The following is a 6,035-nucleotide window of genomic DNA, read 5'->3' as shown; positions in this document are numbered from 1 at the left end:
TTATTTATTTATAAGATTGATTTTAATTTCCATGTGAAGGCATTCAATTGGGAAAGTGACTGGGAAAAGCTGTACTTTGCAAATTTTCTGGCTCAGATGTGTGTTAACCTCATTCAGACAGCAGGTGAACTTTTGTTGAGGATTTTTCCTGAGCATTTGGATGAGATAAAGTAAAATTTGGCTCTGAACACCAGCTCAAAATCTGGTTAAAAAAAAATTAAATACATTTGAGGCATAGCACAATGTGTAGTCATTCTGTAATCCATGCATAACAAATTCCAACTGCTGAAACTTATTTTTATTTTAAAATTGTCTGTATCCTAACAAAAAAAACTAGTAATTGCTGCCTAAATCTTCTCCTATGATCATGTGTATGGACACCGTGTAACACAGTTCGTTGTGTGAGGACTAGAGATGGGTGAACCCGAACAGTAAAGTTCGGCATCTGTATCAAACACCTACTGTTCAGGCACGAACACTGACTTCACCAGGGAGTCAGTGTTAGGGTATGTGTCCACGTTCAGGATTGCATCAGGATTTAGTCAGGATTTTCCATCAGTATTTGTAAGCCAAAACCAGGAGTGGGTGATAAAAACAGAAGTGGTGCATATGTTTCTGTTATACTTTTCCTCTAATTGTTCCACTCCTGGTTTTGGCTTACAAATACTGATGAAAAATCCTGATGCAATCCTGAACGTGGACACATACCCTTAATGTTCGAGTTCGGCTGTACGAACACCAGATGTTTGTTACGCTGTCATGTGTATGACAGCGGGGCAAACACCACTTCTGATCAGCGGTGAAATCATCCCCGCCTGTCGGAGCCGCAGTTCCCATGCTGTCAAGATGGTGTGAGCGCTCAGCTGTGATCTGAGGTATAAAGTTAACCTCACCGGTGTCAGCTGATGGGAATACTGATCCCATCATCCAACACCTGCTGCTAATAGCAGTGACAGCAGGAGCTGCGGATGGGAGTATTCATCAGCTCCTGTGCTGTAAATTAAAAAAAAAAACAAAGCCGTGGGTTCCCCTGTAGTTTAGATAACCAGCTGGGGGCTGCAACCCTTGACTGTCAGCTTCAGCAAGGCTGGTTTTTAAGTATATACATGGCCCCTTAATGGCCTGAGTATACCAGCCCCCAGCTGTCTGCTTTAGTAAGGCTGGTTGTCAAAAATTAGGCAACCTCATTTCGTTTTTATTTTTAAATTGCTTATTTCAATAATTAAACAGCATGGGGACCCCTCTATGCTTGCTAACAAGCATAGTTGAAGCTGAGGGTTGCAGCCACCAGCCGTGAGTTTTACCTGGCTGGTTATCTAAAATACAGAAGTGTGTATGTATGTATTGTGTGTGTGTGTGTGTGTGTATATATATATATATATTTTTTTTTTCTCTTCGCCACGACAGCACCCACTTGAGAGAGGGGATCCGCCCCTAGGAACAGGAAACCCTATGGAGAGATAAAAGGGGCGGTCCCCCTCGCTCCCACAGTTGGTTTCCTGTTCCTACGGGAGACCCTTGGAGAGAAGAGGATGCCCAGCCTGGATGCCGCTTGCGCAGTTTACCTTTATGGGACGGCAAGGGCTCCAGAAGCTGGAAGCAGCGTCGGGGGTCCTATGGCAGCTTCCCCCCTCTGCTGGCAGGTACTGTGAGGCCAGGTCCGGGGAGTCGCCTGGCTCATGGAGATCCACCCAGCAGACCTGCAAGGACCAAATCGCTGGGGTAAGGAGATCCTGCGGCGCCATCCCTCATGGTGCGCAGGCAGCGTGGGTCCGGTATACTATCCCCCGGAAGCAGATCGTAACTTCCGGGGTGAAACAGGAGGAGGCCTGCGCTGATGCTGGTGGGAGCGCAGGCGCATACTGAATAGCCGCGACCCGGATGTAGCGGTCACTTCCGGGTGCGGCAGGAAGAAGATGGCGGCCCCCATTAGAAAAGGACGCCGGCACTGATCCTCCGGCGTCCATCATGGCATCTCCACAGGACCCGGCAATGGCTTCATCCGAAGTCACCGCTATTGCGCCTAGTAGCCGAACAAGCAGCAGTCGCAGATCATCTTCTTCCAAAAACGCCAGAGATAAGAAATCAGGCCGGTCGGTTCCATCTGTGCCTCCGTCTCCTCCTCATCAGCCGGTATTGTAACAACCTCACTGGGTGAGTGTGTGTGTGTACCCTCTTAGGCTGATTACACTCCCCCTCTTTGTCTATATTCCTTAGGCAAAAAGAACGGGGAAAACCAAACACATACAATGTGCTTTATGCTCTCAGCCGCTCCCTGATAATTATTTAAAGAAGCTGTGCCAGTCTTGCATCGAATCCACCTTACGTGAGGAGTCTTCAGTAAGGTCGGAAGATATAAGGAGTATGATTAGGGAAGAATTACAGGCCTTCCGAAGCTCGGAAAAAATTCCCGAGGGTAGAAAAAAATATAATTCCCCCAGGTCTGAGCAGTCCTCTGAGACTGAAGATAAAGATTCGGATGGTTCCCAAAGGATAATTTCCTCAGATGATGAGCGGGATACATGCTTTCCCACAGACAGTATCGATAATTTAGTAAGATCAGTTTGTAACACCATGGGTATTGAAGACACAAAAATCCCTAAAACACCACAGGACGTGATGTTTGCAGGCCTGTCAGAGAGGAAAAAACCTTCTTTCCCTGTAATTCCAGCAATTAAAAATGTAGTAAAAAAGGAGTGGGAAAGCCAGGGACAAAGAGGATTGCCGTCTTCGTCAAAAAGACGCTATCCCTTTAATGACGAAGATTTCTCTATATGGTTAAAAGCCCCGAAGGTAGATGCAGCAGTGGCTTCCACTTCTAAAAAATCTTTGCTACCCGTAGAAGATTCCGGCTCCTTGCAAGACCCGCTGGACCGGAAAGCGGATACCCTCTTAAAAAGAGCATGGGAATCCTGTACTGGAGCCTTCAGGCCGGCTATATCAGCCACATGCACTGCCAGGTCCATGTTGGTCTGGTTAAATGATTTAGAAGAAGGATTAAAGAGCAGCCTTTCCCGAGATAGACTGATCTCTTCCATACCGTTAATTAGAGGAGCTACAGCCTTTTTGGCGGATTCCTCAGCTGATTCCATACGGCTAGCTGCCAAATCGGCAGGTCTGACTAACGCGGCTCGTCGAGCCTTATGGCTAAAGGGGTGGAAAGGAGATCCCCAAACGAAGTCTAAATTATGTGGTCTTCCATGCCAGGGTGAGTATCTATCTGGTACTAAGTTAGACGAAATACTAACTAAAGCGGGTGAGAGGAAGAAGGGGTTCCCCAATAACACTTATCTCCCATCCTACAGGAGAGCGTTCCGTAAGCCCACGTTTAATAGAAGAAAGGACTATAAAAACCAAGACCGCTGGGCTAATAAAGACTTTAAGCAGAAAGGAGCGTTTTTCGGAAAACGTCCATTCAAACCTGAGGATAAAACCCGTTAGGACAGATCTACCCGTTGGTGGTAGGTTGTCTTTCTTCACTTCACAATGGCTGACAATGACTTCCAATCCATGGGCAACTAGCCTTATATCTACGGGTCTTAAATTAAGATTTGCCCGAGTCCCTCTGGACTCATTCTTATTGACTTCCTTAAAGTCTCATTCACAACAAGAGGCCTTGGAACAGGAAATAAGAAATCTCCTGTCCAAAGGGGTACTAGTGGAAGTCCCTTCTCATCAAAAAGGAAGGGGTTTTTATTCCCCTCTATTTTTGATTCCAAAACCAGACGGATCATTTAGAACAATAATTAACCTGAAAAGACTAAACGTCTTCTTAGAAAACCAAACCTTTAAAATGGAGTCTATACGATCAACTATAAAGCTCCTGTTTCCCCATTGCTTTATGGCAGTACTTGACCTTAAAGATGCGTATTACCATCTACCAATCTTCATTGAACATCAGCAATATCTACGGGTGGCAGTTATAATGGAAGGTCAGATAAGGCATTATCAATATACAGCAATGCCCTTTGGACTGTCGATAGCTCCGAGAGTCTTCACAAAATTAATGTCAGAAGTAATGTCATATTTGAGATTAAAAGACACTCTTGTAATACCATATTTAGATGACCTTCTTATAGTGGGCAACTCTTTCCCAATGCCATCAACGAGTACTTGATACAATTTCGTCCCTACAGGAATTGGGGTGGTTAGTAAACTTAGAGAAATCCAGGTTGTCCCCCACAACTCGACAAACATTCCTAGGGCTTATTCTAGATTCTACAAATCAAAGGTGCTTTCTTCCCGACTCTAAACAATTAGCAATTATAAACAAGGTACAATCGGTGATTAATAAACCCCTAATTTCCCTAAGAGAAGGGATGTCCCTTCTTGGTTCCTTTACATCATGTATCCCGGCTATCCCATGGGCCCAATTCCATAGTAGAAAATTACAATATAAAATTCTACAGGAAGAAGAGAGGTTACAAGGCCAATTGGATAGTCGGTTATCTTTACCATCTGACGTGGTAGATTCTCTTACCTGGTGGTTAGACCAGAGTCATTTTACCAGTGGGGTTCCCTGGGTGGTTAAACCTTCAAAAACACTCTTTACCGATGCCAGTCCTAGTGGTTGGGGGGCACACTTAGGAGATCAAATAGTTCAAGGTCTGTGGTCTCCTAGAGAATCGAATGATTCTTCTAATCAAAAAGAACTGAAGGCTATCTTTCATGCCATATGTAAATTTCTTCCGCAGTTACACGGAACGCATACAAGAATCTTTTCAGACAACATGACAGCGGTGGCATACATAAACCACCAAGGGGGAACAAGATCAGAAGCTCTCATGTGTATAGCTGGCGACATTCTATCCATAGCAGAGGAGCACCTCCTATCCTTATCAGCACTGCATGTAAGAGGAGTCGACAATCCAAAAGCGGATTTCCTCAGCCGCCACACTCTCCGCCGTCGTATCTTTTTAATGATAATCAAAAAATGGGGTACTCCCGAGATAGACCTTTTTGCGACGAGACACAACAGACAAGTCAAAAGGTTCGCTTCATTGTTCCGATCCGACAATCCAGATATCTTCGATGCTCTGCAAGTCCCATGGACATTCCAGAAAGCATATGCCTTTCCCCCATTAATACTTCTTCCAACGGTGATCAGGAAGATAAGGGAGGACAGAGCAAATGTGATCTTAATAGCTCCATTTTGGCCCAAGAGGCCATGGTTCTCCTGGCTGAGAATTATGTCAATTTCAGACCCGTGGATCCTTCCGGAGGATCAGGATCTGCTCTCCCAAGGCCCCTTCAACCACCCTCAGGTGAAGGGTTCTTCGGTTGACTGCCTGGCATTTGAGAGGCGGCTGCTAAAAATGAGAGGATTTTCTAACAAAGTAATTGACACTCTGCTACTAAGTAGGAAAAAATCTACCACATCCATTTATGTGAGAGTGTGGAAAAAATTCTTAAACCTCTACCCAACAGCACTATCAAACGAGATTCAGATCCCTATGGTCCTAGAATTTCTTCAAAAAGGGCGCGATTTAGGTCTGGCAGTCAGTACCTTAAAAGTACACATTTCTGCGCTTGGTGCTTTATATGGTCACGATATTGCAGGTGACAGGTGGGTAGCCAGGTTTATCGCAGCTTGCCAAAGGTCAGAGACAGTCCAAATTCCCCATGTACCACCTTGGGATGTTAATTTAGTCCTTGAAGCTCTAACAGACCACCCCTTTGAGCCACTACATTCAGCTCACATAAAACATGTTTCCATCAAGACAGCTCTTCTTGTTGCTTTGGTATCAGCTAGAAGAGTAAGCGACATACAGGCACTGTCAATAGATCCACCGTTTATGTCTATATTTCCAGACAGAATTGTCCTAAAAACAGACCCTTCCTACTTACCCAAAGTATGCACTAAATTTCATAGATCACAAGAAATTTTTCTTCCCTCCTTCTATGATAACCCTACGAATCAGGAAGAACAAAAATACCATACATTAGATGTGAGGAGGGCCATATTAGCCTATTTAGAAAGAACTAGCGCCTGGAGGAAGAGCAGGGCTCTCTTTATTTCCTTCCAGGGCCATAGA

This window comes from Ranitomeya variabilis, chromosome 1, assembly GCF_051348905.1.
Source record: "Ranitomeya variabilis isolate aRanVar5 chromosome 1, aRanVar5.hap1, whole genome shotgun sequence".
NCBI classification, from domain to species: Eukaryota; Metazoa; Chordata; class Amphibia; order Anura; family Dendrobatidae; genus Ranitomeya; species Ranitomeya variabilis.
This window is presented reverse-complemented; position numbering follows the sequence as displayed.